General features: G+C 41.4%; 1 protein-coding gene across 2 annotated transcripts in view; it reads right to left on the reverse strand.

Annotated features, from left to right (window-relative positions):
* Positions 1-24,679, reverse strand: part of setx (senataxin) — a 98,519-nt gene that overhangs the window by 58,392 nt on the left and 15,448 nt on the right. The gene's annotated exons all lie outside the window — the stretch shown is intronic.

A 24,679-nucleotide genomic window follows, 5' to 3' on the forward strand; every position in this document is an offset into this window, starting at 1 on the left:
AAATAACTTCAAGGAAAGCAAGGAATTTACGGGGAAAAAAATTATGCATAGTTGCTCAGATCTTAAGCAACATTCACAGTCCCAAATCATAGTAAAGCTATTGCGTTTGTTCATCTGAAGAATCTTGGTGCATGCAACATTTTGAAGTAACCAAGTGGAGGTCAATGTTTGTTAGACTGTAATGCAAACAAGCCACCACAGAGTTACATCCTCAAAATAAAGACACTAGACACTTCAAGTTAATAATTCAAATCCCCTACTTAAGTTATTAGAAAACTTTAAATAGTTTGTTAATTAAACTGAAGGAGGCTTTTTGCCATCTTAACACAGCAGAAGTAGTACAGAAAAACAAAACTTGGCTTTACTTCACAGGTATCCCCTTTAATCATTAAACTGCGAGAAAAATTCAGATTTTGCTTTCACTGTCCAACAACTGTCCCTTAAGGCAGAAAGCACCAACATTTAAATATTTCCTACAGGGTATAACAGCTGTTGATGTTGTTTATTAGACAGAATATTATCATCTCACAAGAGGGTAAGGCATAAAGAGGTTATTTAAATTGTTAGTGAAAAATAGTTCATGAGTAATTGCATACAATAATAGGTTCAGAAATATCTGGTAAATTCATTGTTCTTGCACTAAAAGTAGATGATTTAACATTTGAATTAAGCAACATACATATAGTAAAATGGGAAATTGGTGCTAAAAATTGGATAATAGAATAATTTTAAACTTTGACTTAAGATCTTAAATTTAACCAAAGCCATGAAATTAACAAAGCTGATTTGCATAAAACACTAGGTACAACAACAACTTGATTTATATAGTGCCTTTAACACAATAAAATGTTCCAGTGTGCTTCATGGGAATGTCATAAAGCAAAATTTTATATCAAGGCTTATGAGGAGATTAGGGCAGATGATCAAGAGCTTGGTCATAAGCATCTTAAAGGAAGAAAGAGAGATGAAGGGGCAAAGATATCGGGGTGGGGTGAAATTCAGAGTTTAGGCCCTTACCACCTGAATGCATGGTCACCACTGGTGCAGCGATTAAAATCTGGGATGCCCAAAATGCCAGAATTGGAGGAACGTCAAGATCTCAGAGGATTGTGGAGAAGATTACACAAATAGGGAGGGGTGAGACCATGGAGAGATTTGAAAAGAAGGATGAGAATTTTAAAATTTGGGCATTGCTTAACCAGGAGTCAAAATACATCAGCAAATACAGGCACAATGAGCAACCATATGTTCAATGAGCGAACATGCCTTGGTGCAAGTTAGACTAGAAAAATAAAGAAAAAATTAATACCATAGAAGACTCCTATCTGTAGATTTTTTTCACCAGCCCTTTGCAGGAAAGGCAGAAATTGTACCTCAAGCTGAATTCATTCTGGTGACACTGAATCTCTTGACCTCCCCCCCAAACAAGATCTTTATAAAGTGATTATTCAGGGGAAAATCAGAGACAACAGTTTGTGCTTTTTGAGTTGTGCGTGTTGATCTGCCTGAAATGGAAAAGCTGCCTGGCACCAAAAACTTCTCACCTTGAGCACAAAATTCAGAAGAACAGTTCATGACTGTTGCAGGAAGTTCTTTGCAGTTCTCATTAAACCCACACTCTGCAATCAGACAGTGTAATTTGTTATATTTTATTGGGATTAAACCTGGACACTTTTGAGCAAGTGTGGAAAAATTAGTGATCAGTTCTCCAATTTGTTTTAAATTCAGGAGACCAACCCTCAACAGTATTGAAAGTCGACTGCAAACAAACGTGACCTATTTAAAGCTGCCTCCAGTGAGCTTGTTCGCTGCACATTTCCTCAGCGGGTTATTCTTCTACACCACAAACAATGTGAGAGACAAGAAAGTCAAGTGAAAAGGAGTTCACTTAATGCAAGCAAGTGAAAAGATAAAATTGTTGAAATTTACTTAATGACTGGATCTACTGCAGCTAGTTAATTTGATCGGGCACTTCTGGCTCCTCCCAGTTTTAACAGAACCCAATTAAACTAAACATTAATTAGAAATAAACTGCAACAAAAATTGTTAAAATTTAAGTCACACTTTCAAAGCATCTTTTTTTTTTAATGCAAAGTGGGTGTGATTTTTAAGAGACGTGAATTCGCTTTGGTGAATTCAATCCAGTTCACCACAGACTGGTGTGATCTTAGAAACAGTAAGAAGTCTGACAACACCAGGTTAATACCCAACAGGTTTATTTGGTAGCAAAAGCCACTAGCTTTCGGAACAGGCTGTTCCTTCGTCAGGTGGGTGGGAGAACTTCAAAACAATAATTTTTTTTAAAAAGAGTTTCACCGAAACTTCAATCTTGAAGACATTACACAGAAGAGTTCTCCCACCCACCTGACGAAGGAACAGCCTGTCCCGAAAGCTAGTGGCTTTTGCTACCAAATAAACCTGTTGGACTTTAACCTGGTGTTGTTAGACTTCTTACTGTGTACCCCAGTCCAACACCGGCATCTCCACATCGTGATCTTAGAAAGGCAGGTCATGCGATTGTGGTTTTCCATGAAAAAAAATCATTCTGCTAACTGGAGATGCTCTTGTCCGAACGAGGCTTTGAGCATGCTTTCAAATCAATTAACCGCTTCTGCATTACCGAGCAGAGATGAGAAATAAAAAGGCACAGAAACAGCCAATTCCACTCAAGTGAAAACTGACAATCGCCATGTGGTACCCTGGAGAAAAAAAGTTACAGGGTGCAAGACTATCCACAGGATTCACAAAAGTGTGGATTTCTCACACCAACAGATCCCTGCAGTTTTCTTCTGAGTGCCAGTAGGAAACGTTGCTGTGCTGGCAGTGGTGCCAACTTCAACAGAAGAAGGCATTTTCACTCTGGCACTGTTGACAGCCGCTTTTCAACACTGTCAAGGTTTAGGAAGCAATTTGTCCTCAACTAACCAGAGAGAATTTTTTTTCTCTCCCACAAAAGGAACAAGCTTTTTTTTTCCAATTTGGACGTACACAATGAGAAAAATACATTACGAGCATACCTAGGTTTAATGGGGAAATGGCCTTGCATCTGGCAGACGCCATCTAATATAAACAGTGTTATGCATGGGGTTACAAATCCGGACAAATGTCAGGTAATGCATTTCGGAAGGTCTAATACAGATAGGAAATATACAGCAAATGGCAGAACCCTTAAGAGTTATTGATAGGCAGAGGGATCTGGGCGTACAGGTACACAGGTCCCTGAAAGTGGTAATGCAGGTGGAGAAGGTAGTCAAGAAGGCATACAGCATGCTTGCCTTCATCGGCTGGGGTATTGAGTTTAAAAATTGGCAAGTCATGTTGCAGCTTTATAGAACCTTACTTAGACCGTACTTGGAATAGAGTGTTCAATTCTGGTCGCCACACTACCAGAGGATGTGGAGGCTTTGGAGAGGGTACAGAAAAGATTTACCAGGATGTTGCCTGGTATGGAGGGCATTAGCTATGAGGAGAGGTTGGAGAAATTTGGTTTGTTCTCACTGGAACGACAGAGGTTGAGGGGCGACCTGATAGAAGTTTACAAGATTATGAGAGGCATGGACAGAGAGGATAGTCAGAAGCTTTTTCCCAAAGTGGAAGAGTCAATTACTCGGGGGGCAAAGGTTTAAGGTGTGATGGGTGAGGTTTGAAGGAGATGTACGAGGCAAGTTTTTTTTTTACACAGAGGATGGTGGGTGTCTGGAACTTGCTGCCAGAGGAGGTAGTGGAAGCAGATACGATAGTGACTTTTAAGGGGTGTCTTGACAAATACATGAATAGGATGGAAATAGAGGGATACGGTCCCCAGAAGGGTAGGGAGTTTTAGTTAAGTCGGGCAGCATGGTTGGTGCAGGCTTGGAAGGCCGAAATTTTCTTTGTTCTCTGGGGTTTATAAGACTGTTACGTTTTGGGATTGCATCATGTAAGGCAAGGGGTGGTGGTGGTGGTGGTGGTGGGGGGGGGGGGGGGGGGGGGGGGGGGGGGGGGGGCAATGTGACATGTTCTGAAGTCTGCCTGACAGCAAGCATGGGTTGTTTAATTGTTAGCGATTAAAGGCAGCCCACATTGTTTTACAGAGCAGGTGGCGCCTGGTGCTTACATTTGAAGACAATGCCTTTGTGGACAGTCTCCAACATCCCAGCAAAGTGTTGAGAATGTCAGGTTGTAGGCACACGTGCGTACAACTGTCCATTTACTTCCAAGATGGAAGAAAATTCTCCATCCGGCAGTAAGAATACTCCAGTAGCAAGCAATAAAGAACTAACTTCACAAAGTTAATCAAAGAAAAGATTTAATAAAGAAACATCATTATGCCACCATTGGGCCATGCCCTGGGCCACAATTGCACTCCACAATCCCCATCTTTTTTCTATTTATATCAGGTCAGCTGACCACCACATCATGTTGCCATTGGTTACGTTGTCCACCAGGTCAGCTGACCTTCATAACATATCATAGAATCCCAACAGCGCAGAAGGCGGGCATTTGGCCCATCGAGTCTGCACCGATCACAATCCCACCCAGGCCCTATCCCTGCAACCCCACTTATTTACCCTGCTAACCTCCAGGCGCTAAGGGGCAATTTATCACATTAAAACAAAATTAAGGTCCAAGGGATAGCTAATGTGCATTTCTAACTGAATACAAGGCCTGTGTGATTCATTTGCCATGGAAACAAAATGAGGGAGAAAGAGTGTCCAAGATATCCCTGAAAACTGACAAAGTTAGGGTCTGGGCGAGACACAAGGAAGGATGGGAGAGCAGGAGTAGGGCCAGACAGAAAAGCAGCGAAAGGCTCACCTTCAAATTGGAAAAGCAAATTCATGAATTAAAATAAGGTCGGAAGCTAAACTGGAAGTGGAAGTTGTCAGGAAAACATGCCTGTGAAAGACAGCTCTGGAGTTAAAATGTTTCCAGGCTGGGAAAGGAAAAGATCACCATGCAGAGGAAAAGATCAGGAGCTGGAATTATTTTGGACTCGTTTCGGGAGAACTGAATGTCTACCTAAAGGTCAATGTAACCGATAACTGATAGTTTTTTTCGGTTGTTTAGACGTTCTATTCTGTAGTTTAAATATAAATTGCCTACAAAGCCAGTCACTTGTGCTTTTATTCTGTTACTGTAAACATCTTAAAACACAGAATTTTGTCACGTCATCCGTTCAGCCATGAATTAGTTCAAATTTCTTTTCAGAGGTTGTGGGACTCCATGGAGATCATTTACAAGGATCGTTACAATGTGGATAGGACCAATGCAGAGTTGTTCACCATACAGAGTTTGTTTTCATAACTCGGTTAGATAGCAGGAGTTATCTTTTCACAAAGTGTCACAAACCTATGGAGCAAGTTGCTAGCTTGGCCAGTAAGTGGGAATTTACTGCAATTGTCCAAAATGAAGCAAACTAATTATTGAGTGGGGTTGATGTAAATATATAGAAGGATGGTGGAATATTGTGGGATGTGCACAGCAATCTCCTGAAATGGTTTTGACTTCCTTATTAGATTACGAGAGTATTGGTAACATATTGGTTGTTACTGGATTTGTAACCCAGAATATGCATAATACTATGAAGAACATAAGAATTAGGAGCAGGAGTAGGCCATTTGGGCCCTCGGCCTGCTCTGCCATTCAATAAGATCATGGCTGATCTTTTCGTGGACTCAGCTCCACTTACCCACCTGCTCATCATAACCCTTAATTCCTTCACCTGACGAAGGAGCAGCGAGCGCTCCGAAAGCTAGTGGCTTTTGCTACCAAATAAACCTGTTGGACTTTAACCTGGTGTTGAGAGACTTCTTATGAGGTTTGTTAGTTCAGGGGGGAAAAAGGAAGATCGAATGTGTGCTCTGCTGTTTGCTGCCTTTGCCAGCCAAGTCACTGGGGAGTTTACATAGCGTGCCCATTATAGCATTGAATTACTAGGTAGAAAAGGTGAAACTGAAACTTAATTGCATAAATTTATCTACCCTTGCCTTAAAAACATTCAATGAGGTAGCCTCAACTGCTTCACTGGGCAGGGAATTCCAGATTCACAACCCTTTGGGTGAAGTTTCTCAACTCAGTCCTAAATCTGCTCCCCCTTATTTTGAGGCCACATCCCCTAGTTCTAGTTTCACCTGTCAGTGGAAACAGCCTCCCTGCTTCTATCTCATTTACTCCCTTCATGATATTATATGTTTCAATAAGATCCTCCCTCATTCTTCTGAATTCCAATGGGTATAGTCCCAGTCTACTCAGTCTCTCCTCATAAGTCAACAATCTCAACTCCGGAATCAACCTAGTGAATCTCCTCTGCATCCCCTCCATTGCCAGTATATCCTTTCCTAAGTAAGGAGACCAAAACTGTACACAGTATTCCAGGTGTGGCCTCACCAGCACCTTACAGCCATTTAGAGGGGCAAGGATTGATAGGGGCCAGTCAGAATGGCTTTGTGAGTGGAAAATCACGTCTCACAAATTTGACTGAGTTTTTTTGAAGGGGTAACCAAGAAGGTAGATGAGGGCAGTGCAGTTGATGTTAGCACTGCTGCCTCACAGTGCCAGGGACCCGGGTTCGATTCCCGATTTGGGTCACTGTCTGTGTGGAGTTTGCATGTTCTCCCCATGTCTGTGGGTTTCCTCCGGGTGCTCCGGTTTCCTCCCACAATCCAATGATGTGCGGGTTAGGTGGATTGGCCATGCTAAATTGCCCCTTAGTATCAGGGAGATTAGCTAGGGTAAATGCATGAGGTTATGGGGATAGGGCCTGGGTGGGATTGTGGTCGGTGCAGACTCGATGGGCTGAATGGCCTCCTTCTGCACTGTAGGATTCTATGATTTCTATGTTGTCTACATGGACTTTAGCAAGGCCTTTGACAAGGTAACCCATGGTAGGTAGTTGCATAACATTAAATCTCACGGGATCCAGGGTGAGGTAGCCAAATGAATACAAAATTGGCTTGATGACAGAAGACAGAGGGTGGTTGTAAAGGGTTCTTTTTCAAACTGGAAACCTGTTACCAGCGGTGTGCCTCAGGGATCAGTGTTGGGTCCACTGTTATCTGTCATCTATATTAACGATTTGGATGAAAATTTAGGAAGCATGATTAGTAAGTTTGCAGATGACACCAAGATTGGTGACATAATGGACAGTGAAGAAGGTTATCTCGGATTGCAACGGGATCTTGATCAATTGGGCCAGTGGACTGATGAATGGCAGATGGAGTTTAATTTAGATAAATGAGAGGTGATGCATTTCAGTAGATCGAACTGGGGCAGGACTTACTTAGTTAATGGTAGGGCGTTGGGGAGAGTTATAGAACAAAGAGATCTAGGTGTACGTACATAAGGACATAAGAACTAGGAGCAGGAGTGGGCCATCTGGCCCCTTGAGCCTGCTCTGCCATTCAATATCATGGCTGATCTTTTCGTGGACTCAGCCCCACTTACCTGCCCGCTCAACATAACCCTCAATTCCTTTACTGTTCAAAAATTTATCTATCCTTAGTTCTAGTTTCACCTACCAGTGGAAATAACTTCCCTGCTTCTATCTTATCTATTCTCTTCATAATATTATATGTTTCTATAAGATCTCCCCTCCTTCTTCTGAATTCCAATGAGTATAGCCCCAGTCTACTCAGTCTCTCCTCATAAGCCAACCCTCTCAACTCCGGAATCAACCTCGTGAATCTCCTCTGCACCCCCTCCAGTGCCAATATATCCTTTCTCAAGTAAGGAGACTAAAATTGTACACAGTACTCCAGGTGTGGCCTCATCAGCACCTTATACAGCCACAACATAACCTCACTGTTTTTAAACTCCATCCCTCTAGCAATGAACTTAATTACCTGCTGCACCTGCAAACCAACTCCTTTTGATTCTTGCACAAGGACACCCAGGTCCCTCTGCACAGCAGCATGCTGCAATCTTTTACCATTTAAATAATAGTCCATTTTGCTGTTATTCCTACCAAAATGGATGACCTCACATTTACCAACATTGTACTCCATCTGCCAGACCCTCGCCCATTCACTTAGACTATCTATATCCCTTTGCAGACTTTCAGCATCCTCTGCACACTTTGTTCTGCCACTCATCTTAGTGTCATCTGCAAATTTTGACACACTACACTTGGTCCCCAACTCCAAATCATCTATGTAAATCGTAAACAATTGCAGTCCCAACACTGATCCCTGAGGCACACCACTCGTCACTGATCGCCAACCTGAAAAACACCCATTTACCCCCACTCTTTGCTTTGTTAGTTAACCAATCCTCTATCCATGCTAATACATTACCCGTATTGGCACCTTTATTTTATGTAGCAGTCTTTGGTGCGGCACCTTGTCAAATGCCTTCTGGAAATCCAGATACACCACATCCACAGGTTCCCCATTGTAATGTTCTCAAAGAATTCCACCAAATTAGTCAAACATGACCTGCCCTTCCTGAACCCATGCTGCGTCTTACCAATGGGACAATTTATATCCGGACGTCTTGCTATTTCTTCCTTGATGATAGATTCAAGCACTTTCCCTACTACAGAAGTTAAGCTAACCGGCCTATAGTTACCTGCCTTTTGTCTACCTCCTTTTTTAAACAGTGATGTCACATTTGCTGTTTTCCAATCTGCGGGAGCCACCCCAGAGTCCAACGAATTTTGGTAAATTACCACTAGTGCATTTGCTATTTCTCCCGCCATCTCTTTTAGTACCCTGGGATGCATTCCATCAGGGCCAGGAGACTTGTCTACCTTTCGCCCCATTAGCTTGCCCAACACTACCTCTTTCATGATAAGGATAGTTTCTAGGTTGTCACCTGCCATAGCCTTCCTGTCATCAATTTTTGGCATGTTATTTGTGTCTTCCACTGTGAAGACTGACACAAAATACCTGTTCAATGCCTCAGTCATTTTCTCATTTCCAGTTATTACATCCCCCTTCTCATCCTCTAAAGGACCAATGTTTACTTTAGACATTCTTTTTAATTTTATATATTTGTAGAAATGTTTGCTATCTGTTTTTATATACTGAACTAGTTTACTCTCATAATCCATCTTACTTTTCTTTATTGCTTTATTCGTGGCTTTCTGTTGACCTATGAAGATTTCCCAATCTTCTACTTTCCCACTAATCTTTGCCATTTTGTATGCATTTTCTTTCAATTTGATACCCTCCTTTATTTCCTTAGATATCCATGGCTGATTATCTCTTTTTCTACAGTCCTTCCTGATCACTGATATATACTTTTGCTGAGCACTGTGAAAGATCGCTTTGAAAGTCCTCCACTGTTCCTCAATTGTCCCACCACAAAGTTTGTGCTCTCAGTCTACCTTAGCCAACGCCTCCCTTATCCCTTTGTAGTCTCCTTTGTTTGAGCACAGGACACTGGTATTGGATTTTACCTTCTCACGCTCCATCTGTATTTTAAATTCAACCATACTGTGATCGCTTCTTCCGAGAGGATCCCTAACTATAAGATCATTCATTATTGCTGTCTCATTACACAGGACCCGATCTAGGATAGCTTGCTCCCTCGTAGGTTCCATTACAAACTGTTCAAGGAAGCTATCGCGGATACATTCTATGAACTCCTCCTCAAGGCTGCCTTGACCAACCTGGTTTGACCAATTGATATGTAGATTAAAATCCCCCATGATAATTGCTGTACCATTTTTACATGCATCAGTTATTTCTTTGTTTATTTCTCGCCCCACCATGATGTTATTATTTGGTGGCCTATAGACTACACCCATCAGTGACTTTTTCTCTTTATTATTTCTAATTTCCACTCAAATGGATTCAACCTTTTTTTCCATAGAACCTATATCATAAGACCATAAGACCATAAGACATAGGAGCGGAAGTAAGGCCATTCGGCCCATCGAGTCCACTCCACCATTCAATCATGGTTGATTTCAACTCCATTTACCCGCTCTCTCCCCATAGCCCTTAATTCCTCGAGAAATCAAGAATTTATCAATTTCTGTCTTGAGGACGCTCAACGTCTCGGCCTCCACAGCCCTCTGTGGCAATGAATTCCACAGACCCACCACTCTCTGGCTGAAGAAATTTCTCCTCATCTCTGTTCTAAAGTGACTCCCTTTTATTCTAAGGCTGTGCCCCCGCGTCCTAGTCTCCCCTGTTAATGGAAACAACTTCCCTACGTCCATCCTATCTAAGCCGTTCATTATCTTGTAAGTCTCTATCAGATCTCCCCTCAACCTCCTAAACTCCAATGAATACAATCCCACGATCCTCAGACGTTCATCGTATGTCAGGCCTACCATTCCTGGGATCATCCGTGTGAATCTCCGCTGGACCCGCTCCAGTGCCAGTATGTCCTTCCTGAGGTGTGGGGCCCAAAATTGCTCACAGTACTCCAAATGGGGCCTAACCAGTGCTTTATAAAGCCTCAGAAGTACATCCCTGCTTTTGTATTCCAAGCCTCTTGAGATAAATGACAACATTACATTTGCTTTCCTAATTACGGACTCAACCTGCAAGTTTACCTTTAGAGAATCCTGGACTAGGACTCCCAAGTCCCTTTGCACTTTAGCATTATGAATTTTGTCACCGTTACTCACTACTCATCTCTCACTACTGCCCTGATGTCATCCTTAAATATCAGAGCTACACCACCTTAATTACCTTCCTGTCGGTCCCTCTGAATAGTCTGATACCCCTGGATATTTAACTCCCAGTCATGACCATCCTGCAACCATGTCTCTGTAATGGCCACCAAATCATACTCGTTCGCAATGATTTGTTTGCAATGATTTGTGCTGTCAACTCATTTACTTTGTTTCGAATGCTATGAGCATTCAGATAAAGTGTCCTTATGCTAGTTTTTGTACCTTCTTTTTGAATTCTAACACTTCCATTAATAACATCTCCTGAGTTCTCCTTCCTTTTAACTTTTTTCCTGATTTTTGATGTTGTTGGAACCTTCTCCCCACATTTTGTCCTTGCTCCCTCCTTCTCGGACTCCTTACATAGGTACCCATCCCCGTGGCATATTAGTTTAAACCCTCCCCAACCGCTCTAGCAAACACTCCCCCATGGACATCAGTCCTGTCCAGGTGTAACCCGTCCAATTTGTACAGGTCCTAACTCCCCCAGAACCAGTCCCAATGCCCCAGGAATCTGAAACCTCCCCCTGACTCCATCTCTTCAGTCACGTATTTATCCGATATATCCTGTCATTTCTACTCTGACTAGCACGTGACACCGGTAGTAATCCTGAGATCACTACCTTTGAGGTCAGGTTTCTTAACTTTCTTCCTAGCTCCCTGTATTCTGCTTTTAGGAGTCATCCCTTTTTTTACCTGTCGTTTGTACCAATGTGTACTACGACCACTGGTTGTTCGCCCTCCCCCTTCAGAATGTTCATAGCTCATTGAAAGTGGAGTCACAGGTGGACAGGATGGTGAAGGCGGCATTCGGCATGCTTGGTTTCATTGGTCAGAACACTGAATACAGGAGTTGGGAGGTCTTGTTGAAGTTGTACAAGACATTGGTAAGGCCTCACTTGGAATACTGTGTACAGTTCTGGTCACCCTATTATAGAAAAGATATTATTAAACTAGAAAGAGTGCAGAAAAGATTTATTAGGATGCTACCAGGACTTGATGGTTTGAGTTATAAGGAAAGGCTGAATAGACTGGGACATTTTTCTCTGGAGCATAGGGGGCTGAGGGGTGATCTTATAGAAGTCTTATAGACAAGGTACCGCATGGTAGGTTGTTGCATAAGGTTAAATCTCACGGGATCCAGGGTGAGGTATCGAAATGGATACAAAATTAGTTTCTTGACAGAAGCCAGAGGGTGGTTGTAGAGAGTTGATTTTCAAACTGGAGGCCTGTGACCAGCGGTGTGCCTCAGGGATCAGTGCTGGGCCCACTGTTATTTGTCATTTATATTAATGATTTGGATGAGAATATAGGGGGCATGGTTAGTAAGTTTGGAGATGACACCAAGACTGGTGGCATAGTGGATAGTGAAGAAAGTTATCTCCAATTGCAACGGGATCTTGATCAATTGGGCCAGTGGGCTGACGAATGGCAGATGGAGTTCAATTTAGACAAATGCGAAGTGATGCATTTTGGTAGATTGAACCAGGGCAGGACTTACTCAGTTAATGGTAGGGCGTTGGGGAGAGTTACAGAACAAAGAGATCATGGGGTACATGTTCATAGCTCCTTGAAAGTGGAGTCACAGGTGGACAGAGTGGTGAAGAAGGCATTCGGCATGTTTGGTTTCATCAGTCAGAACATTGAATACAGGAGTTGGGACATCTTGTTGAAGTTGTACAAGACATTGGTAAGGCCACACTTGGAATACTGTGTGCAATTCTGGTCACCCTATTATAGAAAGGATATTATTAAACTAGAAAGAGTACAGAAAAGGGTTACTAGGATGCTACCGGGACTTGATGGATTGAGTTATAAGGAGAGGCTGAATAGACTGGGACTTTTCTCTCTGGAGCGTAGGAGGTTGAGGGGTGACCTTATAGAGGTCTATAAAATAATGAGGGGCATCGACAAGGTAAATAGTCAATATCTTTTCCCAAAGGTAGGGGAGTCTAAAACTAGAGGGCATAGGTTTAAGATGAGAGGAGAGAGGTACAAAAGGGTCCAGAGGGTGGCGAGTGTCTGGAACAAGCTGCCAGAGGTAGTAATAGAGGCGGGTACAATTTTGTCTTTTAAAAAGCATTTAGACAGTGACGAGTAAGATGGGTATGGGCCAAATGCAGGAAATTGGGACTAGCTTAGTCTTTATAAAAAAAGGACAGCATGGACAAGTTGGGCCGAAGGGCCTGTTTCCATGCTGTGAATCTCTATGACTCTTATACAGCTGCAACATAACCTCCCTGTTTTTAAACTCCATCCCTCGAGCAATGAACGACAAAATTCCATTTGCCTTCTTTGCTGCACCTGCAAACCAACTTTTTGTGATTCATGCACAAGGACACCCAGGTCCCTCTGCACAGCAGTATGCTGCATTTTTAATATTTAAATAACAGTCCATTTTGCTGTTATTCCTACCAAAATGGATGACCTCACATTTACAAACATTGTACTCCATCTGCCAGACCCTTGCCCACTCACTTAGATTATCTATATTCCTTTGCAGACTTTCAGCGTTCTTTGCACACTTTGCTCTGCCACTCATCTCAGCGAATTTTGACATACTACACTTGGCCCCCAACTCCAAACCATCCATTTGCTCTAAAGGACCAATGTTTACTTTAGCCACTTTTTTTTCATTTTATATATTTTGCTATCTGTTTTTATATTCTGAGCTAGTTTACTCTCATAATCCATCTCACTTCCTTTATAGCTTTTTTTGTGGCATTCTGCTGACCTTCAAAGATTTCCTCTAGTTTCCCACTAATCTTTGCCACTTTGTATGCATTTTCTTCCAATTTGATATCCTCAGATATCCATGGTTGATTACCTCTTTTTCTACGGTTCTTTATCATCGGTAGATACTCTTGCTGAGCACTGTGAAAAATCGCTTTGAAAGTCCTCCACCTGTTCCTCAATTATCCCACCATAGGGACACCGTAGGGACATGCTCAGCACAACTTTGTAGGCTGAAGGGCCTGTATTGTGCTGTAGTTTTTCTATGTTTCTATAAAGTTTTTGCTCCCAGCCTACCTCAGCCAACTCCTCTCTCATCCCTTTGTAGTCTCCTTTGTTTAAGCACAAGACATAGGTATCTCACGCTCCATCTGTATTTTAAATTCAACCATACTGTGATCACTTCTTCCGAGAGGATCCCTAACTGTAAGATCATTAATTATTCCTGTCTCATTACACAGGACCAGATCTAGGATAGCTTGCTCCCTTGTAGGTTCCATTACATAATTTTCAAGGAAACTATCGCGGATACATTCTATGAACTCCTCCTCAAGGCTGCCTTGACTGATCTGGCTTGACCAATGATGAAGGAACATAATACAAGGTTCAGTAAAACATCCTCTATCTGTAAATAGATGTTGCAGTGTCAGACATTTGCAATCTAGTCTGCTTATTTTACACAAAACATTACAAGCAAATTATATCTCCCAGAGAGCATGTAGCCAAAGAGAGAAACTGAGTAGCAGAAGAAGAATCAAATAAGCCTAAAAAAGTTTATTTATGAGTCACAAGTAAGGCTTACATTAACACTTCAATGAAGTCACTGTGAAATTCCCCTAGTCGCCGCAGTCCGGCGCCTGTTCGGGTCAAAGCACCTAATCAGCGCATCTTTCAGAATGTGGGAGGAAACCGGAGCACCCGGAGGAAACCCACGCAGACACGGGGAGAATGTGCAAACTCCACACAGGCAGTGACCCAAGCCGGGAGTCAAACCTGGGCCCCTGGCGCTGTGAGGCAGCAGTGCTAACCACTGTGCCTCAGAAGTTGGTAACCTAAAAATATCAAAATGTGTTCAAGTCTACAGCCTACACAAGAGGTTTGGACATCTGCATAACTGCTCAAGCTGCACTTGTATTGTTTATGAAATCATCATAATCCTTGAGATACTCCTATTTATCCATTGCTCTTGCAACTGGCCGAATTAGAATTCAGAGCTAGTAGGAAAACTCCCAACCCTATAGTGTTCACATTGCTCAATTCTTAACTACACAAGTTCAGCTCTCAGGAAGTTTCACAGACATAAATATATACATATACATCAGTCTTTCCTGTGTCCTCATGCACAGAAGTTGTGTTATGAATAACACATTCCTTTGAAACATCCCCCGCTTACCACATCTGGAAACAGCTAAAGATCTGCAAGGTAAAGTGATTGTAAATGAACTACCCATTGCACCTGATACTACAATCCATTTCTGTAATCCAACAAATCGTTTCGCATAAAACATGAGATCATGGATGGCTTCTAAAATATTTTAAAACATTTGGTGGCATATCATTGTACATGTCAGGCTTATTTTTGATTGAATCTGAATCTGAAACTAAAAATAATAGAAATCTTAGGGAAACAAATTCAGCATGCTAAAATTAATTTATACAAGCCTGTGTTACATTTTATTTTTCTTTATTCATTCAAGGAATGTGGGCTTTGTTGGCTAGGACAGCATCTATGAAAGATTGTGGGTGAGACATTAATCAAACGGGCTGCTTTATCCTGAATGGTGTCAAGCTTGAGACTTTCGTTTATGCATTAATTTCACAAGTAGGCTTACATTAACACTGCAATGAAGTTCTTGTGAAAATTCCCTAGTCGCCGCACTCTGGCGCCTGTTCGGGTACACTGAGGGAGAATTTAGCATGGCCAATGCACCTAACTAGCACATCTTTCGGACTGTGGGAGGAAACTGAAGCACCCTGCCCTGCTTCTGGAAATACAAAACACTATACTACTTTGAAATGTATTAAAAATATTTTTGCAAGTATTTCAGTTTTGTTCAATATCATTACCTGGATAACTGCTGAGAAAACCTACGGAGACACGGAGAGAACGTACAGACTCTTCACAGACAGTGATCCCATCCAGGAATCGAACCTGGGTCCCTCAAGTCTTGTTGGAACTGCACTCATCCAGGCACTTACCAGTTTACATACTTTTAATACATCTTGTCAAGAGCAATGAGCGATGAGCAATAAATGCTGGTCTAGCCAGCAACGCCCACAGCCCATAAATAAACCAAAAAAAAATGCAGAAATTAAGCAACACTCTGGAAAATGTTTCTTTTAGTTCTGATAAGAATTTCAATATTATAATAAACTTGCTAAACTCTTACACAGATATATAACATAGCACAATTTTACATAGGGGTTTAGAACAGTAAACGTTACAATTGGATTTTTCTGTGTTATACATTTCATATGTATGCCAGTGGTAAACATGTGGATGTTGGAGGTGGGGGAGGACATGGCAAAATGGGGAGGGGAAAAATTCTCAGCAGTTATCTAGGTAAGGATATTGAACAAAACTGAATTACGTGCAAAAATATTTTTAATACATTTTCAAAGCAGTAGTGTTCTGTAGCTCCAGAAGCAGGGCAGGTACTGATACCTATAGAGACCAAGTAGGCAATGCAATAGAAGTAGTCTTGGGGTAAACCGCGGATTCCCAAATGAATTAGGATTATCTAGTTCTCTGTTTAATTGCACAAAAAAAATTAGACATCAAGGTTAATAAGCTATGGAGAACATCGCATTTGTGGTTTACCAGGACGTCTAAACCACATAAACGGTGGAAGGAAAGAAAATAATGATAACAGTAGGCACAAAACATTTACCTAATTAGTTTTGGCTGGTTACAATGTTGACATTGTAACCGTCCACATTGTTTTTCACACCAGTCTCAGAAAAATGTTAACAACTCGTTCGTAATTCGGTGCCAGAGCCTCAAGGGGAACAAGACGCAAAAACTTTCTCTGGCTCTAACCTCCCGTATACTCTCATTTAGAGCTGCATGCAAAACAAACTGAGCCAAATGTGTGTTTTTTGACAATTTATAAGCTTATTTTTCAGATTTTGAGTGCTTGAAAAGAGAAAATCAGGTAAGAATCATGGAAAAATCACGTTTTTAAGAAGAATTTGTTTGCATTTCACCAAAATCCAGGAAAACAAACAAGGGACTTAAAGTAATCGTATGCTAAATGACAATCCACAATTATTTATGTAATTCATAGGCATCACTTCTATGGGTTAACCCAACAATGGCTTACGCCTTTAATGTTTTGAAAATAATTAAAAGTGAAATTGAAGAACTGACATGAAAACCTTTTGTTGCTGGCCACTGCAACCAGGGTAGTGAAATATTCAAGACCATTGGAAATTATGCAAAAGGTACGGTTGCAATGATGCTTTTAATGAACACTTGCTGTGATCTGAGCAAGCCTTTGACCAATGACCTGGTCAATGCATTGCTGCCCATGTTCCATAACTAAGAATGAAAAACTGAAAATTGCGATTGCGTAAATATGATCCTCAGAAACTGAAAATACAATGTGTAGGCAGCAAAAAGGAAAAGTCAAGTTTGACTAACCTTACCAAAGAAGTAACAGAAAGGGCAGATGAAAATAATGCAGTAGCCCATGGAATACAAGAGTGTCAGCATGGAAAAAAGTTGACTAAGTGACAAGAAGCAGAGAATGGTGGTGAACACTTGCTTTGCAGACTGGAGGAAGGTATACAATGGGGTTCCACAAGGTTTGGCACAATGACCTCTGCTCTTCTTGATCTATTTTAAATGACCTAGATTTGGGTTTGTACAGCCAAATTTCAACAGTGTCAGATGATACATGGGAGTATTGTGAACTGTGAGGAGGGTGGTGATAGATGTCAAAGGGCACAAACTCAAGGCAGATAAAATTTAATGCAGCGAAGCATAAAATGATAAATTTGGTGTGAAGAACAAGGTCAGGCAATATAAAATAAAGGATATAATTTTAAACAGGATTCAGGAACAGAAGGACCTGGGAGAGTTACGTGCACAAGTGCTCAGGGTGTCAGGGCAGATTGGGAAAGTGGTTAAAAGGCACACAGGATCCTGAACATTATAAACGGAGGCACAGAGTACAAAGGCAAGGAAATTATGGTGAATCTTTATAAAACATTTGTTCGGCCTCAAATGGAGTATTGTGCACAATCTTTGGCCCTTTAGAAAGGATATGAAATCATCAGCTACAGAAAAGATTTACAAGAGTGGTCCCAGGGATGACAGACTTCAGTTACACGGATAGAGTGGAGAAGTAGAGGCTGTTCCCTTTAGACAAAGAGAATTGTATCGGTATTCAAAGGGATCCAGACAGTAAATAGGGAGAAACCAATCCGATTCGCTGGCATGGCCAGTATGTGCTGCAGGTACATCCATAGGCGATATAGTCCCAATCACCTTTTTAACTGATGTAAACTGAATGGCAAAAGAATTGAAGGCAACATGAGGAAAAACCTTTTTTATGCAGCGATTGATTAGGATCAGGAATGCACTGCCTGACAGTATGGTGCCCTATCCGTGGGTGGAGGCAGATCATGGTTTTCAAAAGGAAATTGGATAATTATCTGGAGAGAAAATGTTAGTGGTTATGGGTAAAGAGCAGGGAGCGAGACCAGTGGAGTTGTCTTACAGAGAGCACAAAGGACTCAATCGCCTCTTTCTGTGCAGTAATCATTCCATGATTTCCAAAAAGCCTTGGATAAGGTACTGCATATTAGACTCTTGAGCAAGGTCAAAACACGTGGAGTCATAGAATCCCTACAGTGCAGAAGGAGGCCATTCAGCCCATCAAGTTTGCACCGACTCTTCAACAGAGCATCTTACCCACGCCCACACTGCCTGCTCTATCCCTGTTACCCGACACATTTACTATGGCTAATCTCCCTAACCTACACATCGTTGGACACGAAGGGCAATTTAGCATGGCAAATCCACCTAACCTGCACATTTTTGGAATCAGAGGAATGGATAGCAAACTGGCTACAAAACCAAAAAGAGATTAACGGTTAAAGGTTATTTGAATTGCTAAATATTGGTTCAGAAGAGGACAGCTTCAGCAACACTTGAGAAGCTCAAAACAATCCAAAAAAAGCAGCGTGATTGATTGGCACCCCATTCGTCAACTCAAACATTCACTCCCTCCACCACAGGCTCACTGCGGCTGCCATGTACAAGATGCACTACAAAAACTCACTGTTCCTTTGACAGAATCTTCCAACCTGCGACTTACGCCACACCTAGGACAAGAACAGAATGTGCACAGGGACACCATCACCTCCAAGTCATGCACCATCGCCATTGGGTGTAGCTAGAACACAGATTGTCATGGTTCAACAGGCAGCTCACCACCATCCACAAGGACAATTAGGCAATAAATGCTGGTCTTGCCAGCAATGTCCACATTCCATGAATGAGTAAAAATAAGTACCTTTACAGTATGTAGTTTTATATTCGGTTTTGAAATGACTGTAAATTTCGTGTTTCAAGAACCCAGCAAAACACTAGAGCAATTTAAAAGCACTGGATATTTAGATATATCTGTCTTTTGAAGAAACTATACATCATTGGCTATTTTGCTTGCCTGGTGCCATTTTTGACATCATAACTGCTGCAATATGTGAAACATTTTGCTAAGTTTCTTTAATACCAAACACTAAATACAAGAACACAACATAGAAACTAGAAGCAGGAATAGGCCATTCAACCCTTCGAACCAGCTCCGCCATTCATTTTGATCATGACTGATCGTCAAATTCAATATCCTGATCCCCCTTCCTCTCCATATCCCTTGATCTCTCTGGCTCCAAAAGCTGTACCTAATATCTTCTTGAAATCAGACAACATTTTGGCCTCACCTACATTCTGTAGTAGTGAATTTCATGCATTCACCACTCTCTGGGTGAAGAAATTTCTCCTCATCTCAGTTCTAAAAATTTTACCCCTTATCCGCAAACTGTGACCCTAGTTCTGGACTCCCCCATCACGGGAGCATTCTTTCTGAATCTACCCTGTCTAACCCTGTTAGAATTTTATAAGTTCCTATGAGATCCCCTCACTCTTCTAAACTCCAGTGAATGCAATTGTAACCGATTTGGTCTCTCTTCAGAATCAGCCTGGTAAACCATCGCTGTACTCCATCTGTAGCAAGGACACATCCTTCCTTAGATAAGGACACCAAAACTGCACACAATATTCCAGGTGTGGTCTCACCAGCACCCTATACAATTGCAGCAAAATATCCCTTTCCCTATACTCAAATCAGTTGGCTATTTGGCCCCTCAAGGTTTCTCCAATATTTGTTTAAGATCATGGTTGATCTGATTGTGGTCTTAACTCCACTTTCCTGCCCCCATATTCCCCAACTCCCTTGCCAATCAAAAATCTATCTAACTCAGCCTTAAATATACTAAATGAGTCAGCCTCCACTGCTCTCCAGGGAAGAGAATTCCACAGAATAACACCTTCTGAGAAACAAAATTCTCCATATCTCAATCTTAAATGGAAGAGCCCTAATTTTTAAACAGTGTCCCCAAGCTCCAGAATCCCCCATAAGAGGAAACACCTGCTCTGCACAGACAGTATTGAGACTCTACTGGATCTTTACATTTCAATACATTCATCACTCATTCTTCTAAACTCTTATGGGTATAAATAGGCCCAGCCTTTCTTCAGAAGCTAACCCCTGCATTGCAAGCATCAGTTGAGTGAACCTTTTTAAATTGCTTTTAATACAATATTATCCTCAAGGGCAACTAGGGATGGGCAATAAATACTGGCCAGCCAGCGGTACCAATTTCACACAAATGAATAAAAAAAAACCCTTAAGTAGGAAACTAAACCTGTGCACAGTATTACAGATGTGGTCTCACTAAAGCATTGTTACTTCCCTACTTTTATACTAAATTCCCCTTGCAATAAATGCCATCATTCCATTTGTCCTCCTAACCACTTGCTGTACTTGTATACTACCTTTTTGAGATGCACCAGGGCACCCAGATCCCTCTGTACCTCTGCAGAGTTCTGCAGTCTCTTTCAATTATGATATGATGTTTTTCTATTCTTCCTGCATGGTGGACAAGTTCACATTTTCCCACATTATACTCCATCTGCCAATGTTTTGCCCACTCAATTAGTCGATCTAAATCCCTTTGTAGACTCGTGTTTCTTGAGAACTTACTTTCCTAACCTATCTTTGTGTCAGCAGCAAACTTAGCAACCATATATTCGGTCCTTTTATTCAAATCATACATGAGGCACTAGCACAGATACCTATGCACTGCACAAGGAACAGCTTGCCAACTCAAAAACAACCAATTTGTCCCTACTTTCTGCATCCTGTCAGCTAACCAATTCTTCATCCTTGCTAATATGTCATCACCGTACCTTGAGCTCTTATTTTGTGAAATAACCTTTGATGTGATACCTTACTAAATGTTTTTTGGAAATCCAAGAACACCACATCATCCTCTTTATTCACCTTGCTTGTTATTTGTTAACTAGTTAATTTGTAAAATACAATTTTGCTTTCATGGAATCATAGATTGTGTCTAACTATTATGACTTTCTAAATGTCCTGCCATTACCTTCTTAATAATGGATTCTAGTATTTATCCTATCAGAGGCACTGCTGCCTCTCAGCGCCAGGAACCCGGGTTCAATTCCGGCCTTGGGTCACTGTCTGTGTGGAGTTTGCACGTTCTCCCTGTGTCTGCATGAGTTTCCTCCGGGTGCTCCGGTTTCCTCCCACACTGCAATGATGTGCGGGTTAGGTGGATCAGGCATGCTAAAATGACCCTAGTCTCAGGGGGATTAGCAGTGCGATTACGGGAATAGGGCCTGGGTGGGATTGTGGTTAGTGCAGACTCGATGGGCTGAATGGCCTCCTTCTGTGCTGTAGGGATTCTATGATTCTAAAAGGTGCATTGATATAACAGGTATTAGGCTAAGTGATTTATGGGGTCAAAGAGTCAGAGTCATAAAGGTTTACAGCATGGAAACAGGCCCTTCAGCCCAACTTGTCCATGCCGCCCTTTTTTTAAAAACCCCTAAGCTAATCCCAAATGCCCGCATTTGGCCCATATCCCTCTATATCCATCTTACCCACGTAACTATCTAAATGCTTTTTAAAAGACAAAATTGTACCCACCTCTACTACTACCTCTGGCAGCTTGTTCCAGACACTCACCACCCTGTGTGAAAAATTGCCCCTCTGGACACTTTTGTATCTCTCACCTTAAACCTATGCCCTCTAGTTTTAGACTCCCCTACCTTTAGGAAAAGATATTGACTATCTAGCTGATCTGTGCCCCTCATTATTTTATAAACCTCTATAAGATCACCCCTCAGCCTCTTACGCTCCAGAGAAAAAAGTCCGAGTCTATCCAGCCTCTCCTTATAACTCAATCCATCAAGTCCCGGTAGCATCCTTGTAAATCTTTTCTGCATTCTTTCTAGTTTAATAATATCCTTTCTATAATAAGGTGACCAGAACCGCACACAGTATTCCAAGTGTGGCCTTACCAATGTCTTATACAATTTCAACAAGACATCCCAACTCCTTAATAATTTATAGATTACCATCTCCCATTCTTTCTTGAAAGGGGGTATTATAAATTTTCCAATCCACCGGGGCTTTTCCAAAATGTAAAGAATTTTGTAAAATTCCAACCAATGCATCAACTATCTGTGCAGCCACTTCAACTAAGGCTTGAGGATGCAGGTCATCAAGTCCAGGGAATTTGTCAGCCTTTCGTTCTAGTAGCTTCCCAGTGCTTTTGCCTCATGGCTATGATCATTTTAAGCTCCTCCCTCCCTTTTACCTCTTTACTTTCAAGCATTCTTGGGATTTTTGTCTTCAACTGTGAAGACGCAACGTGAAGCAACTACCTGTTCAATGCTTCCACCTTGTTTCCTGGTGTTAATTCCCCAATTTTACCCACCATGACCCACCCTCATTTAATTACTCTTTTCCTTTTTAAATACCTGTAGAATTTTTTATGATCTGTTTTTAAAGGTCGAGCTAACTTTTTCTCATATTCTTAACTTCGCCCTCATTACTTTTAAGTCATTCGCTGCCTGTTTTGAAAATACTACCCAATGTTCTGACATATAAATAATCAGTCTCACAACAGCAGGTTATAGTCCAACAGGTTTATTTGGAATCACGAGTGTTCAGAGCACTGTTCCTTCATCAAGTGTCTGCTGAAACTTGATGTCTGTGGCGATATGCACGATCTTCTTGGAGATCCTCTCCACTTTAAGGCGGCGGTTTGCGGCGTCAATGGTAACCATGATGTGGAGATGCTGGCGTTGGATTGGGATGGGCAGAATAAGAAGTCTCAGAACGCCAGGTTAAAGTCCAACAGGTTTATTTGGAATCACGAGCTTTCGGAGCATTCTCCTTCATCTTACTGTGCCCACCCCAGTCCAACGCCGGCATCTCCACACTAGAAATAATCCTCACAGCATTGTACGCTTTTCTTTCAATTTAATATCCTTAACTTCCCCAGGTAACCCAGGCTCCTTCTCAGAGTTTATTTCTTCATGGGATATACCTTGGAATTATGAAATATCTCCTTAAATGCCTGCCAACTTCTCCTCTTCTATTCGAATTTTAACTTATTTTTCCAGTTCACTTTAGCCAACTCTGTCTGCATAAACTTAATTTAATAAAGGCATATACAATAGAAAGACCTGCACTTCACACCCTCAAACCTAATGTGAAATTCTACCATGTTATGATGACTGTTGCCTGGAAGCTCCTTCACTGTAAAGGTTACTAATTAATTGTGTTTCATTGCACATCAGATCTAAAATAGCCTGCGCCCTAGTTGGCAAGAGAACATTCTCCTGAGAAACTTTCCTGAATATACTGTGACAACTCATTTTCTAGGCTGCCTTTGTCAATCTGATTTGTCCAACCTATATGAAAATTAAAATCACCCATGGTTATTGCAGTGTCTCACATACAAATTCCCAGTATTTCTTTCCTGCACATTTTGTCCTAGTGTAACTTTTGTCTACAAACTTTTCCCAAGTGATGTCTTACAGTTCCTATTTCTCATCTCAACCCAAACTAATTCTACATCTTGATCTTCTGAACTAAAGTCATCTCTCACTATTGAACTAATGATATATTTAATTAACAAAACTATCCCACCATCTTTGCTGAGCTTCCTGTCCTTCAGCAACGTCAGATTCAAAAGAACATTGGATCAAGACAGCCCAGCAAGCGATGATCAGCCATGATCAGGGGCAGGCTCGAGGGGCTAGATGGCCTACTCCTGCTCCTATTTCTTATGTTCTAAGTAACAGGACATCTCATTTAGTAGCCAAACAAGTCTAATTTATTTTCACACCTCTCAAATTTGCATTTTAAGTGGGTTAGAATAATTTGAAGAAAATTTATCTGGACCGCTGCTTAAATTTAAAATGAAAACCTAATTTCAATCTGAGCCCAAGATGTTCCGATTAAGTAATTTCAGGTTCAAGTGAATCAGATTCTGTTTAGGCTGCTTTGTCCCCTTAAAAACAACACTGCAAAGGAAACGGTTACGTTTCTACTCATGCATGCCACCACTTCCCCTGGGTTTGCGTAAACTTTTATACCAGTGCAGGTGTGGCAAGTTTGACATTACTGCTTGATGGATTTTATTGTGTGCAAATGGGCTGCTATCTCTCCAACATCACAACAGTGGCTACGCGCCAAAGCAAGTATTTGATTGGCCGTAAAGTGTTTTGGGACGGCCTGTGGCTATGCAAGGAGCTATATAAATGAAAAGTTTGTCTTTTGTCCTAAATGGATTCATTTTAAAAAACATACATGATACCAGACAAATTAATATGCAATCACTTCATCTGATCATTCACTGAACGCTGGTGACAGCAGATGAAGCCCATCTGCTCCCTGGTCATATATTCAAACTGTTTTGCTTACGAGACCTGAACAAAATATTTGGAAATCAGGAGAACAATAATCACATCATGACATTATTTGATTGATTTGGTATGCCAGTATCAATAGCATGGAGAGGGTTAAATGCGGGGAGAAGCAGAAATCACAATTAAGACAATATCCTGTAACGTTATATTGTTATCTCAAAATAATCCTACCACTAGTGACAAGCTGATAAACACAAGTATTTTGTCCCAATTTTCCTCTTTTAAAATCAAACTCCAGTAACCACAGAGCAAAACAAACATAAGAGGTTCTGAATTGCAGCCTGAAATTGGCCAGTATATTCCAA

This window comes from Mustelus asterias, chromosome 13 (genome assembly GCF_964213995.1).
Source record: "Mustelus asterias chromosome 13, sMusAst1.hap1.1, whole genome shotgun sequence".
NCBI classification, from domain to species: Eukaryota; Metazoa; Chordata; class Chondrichthyes; order Carcharhiniformes; family Triakidae; genus Mustelus; species Mustelus asterias.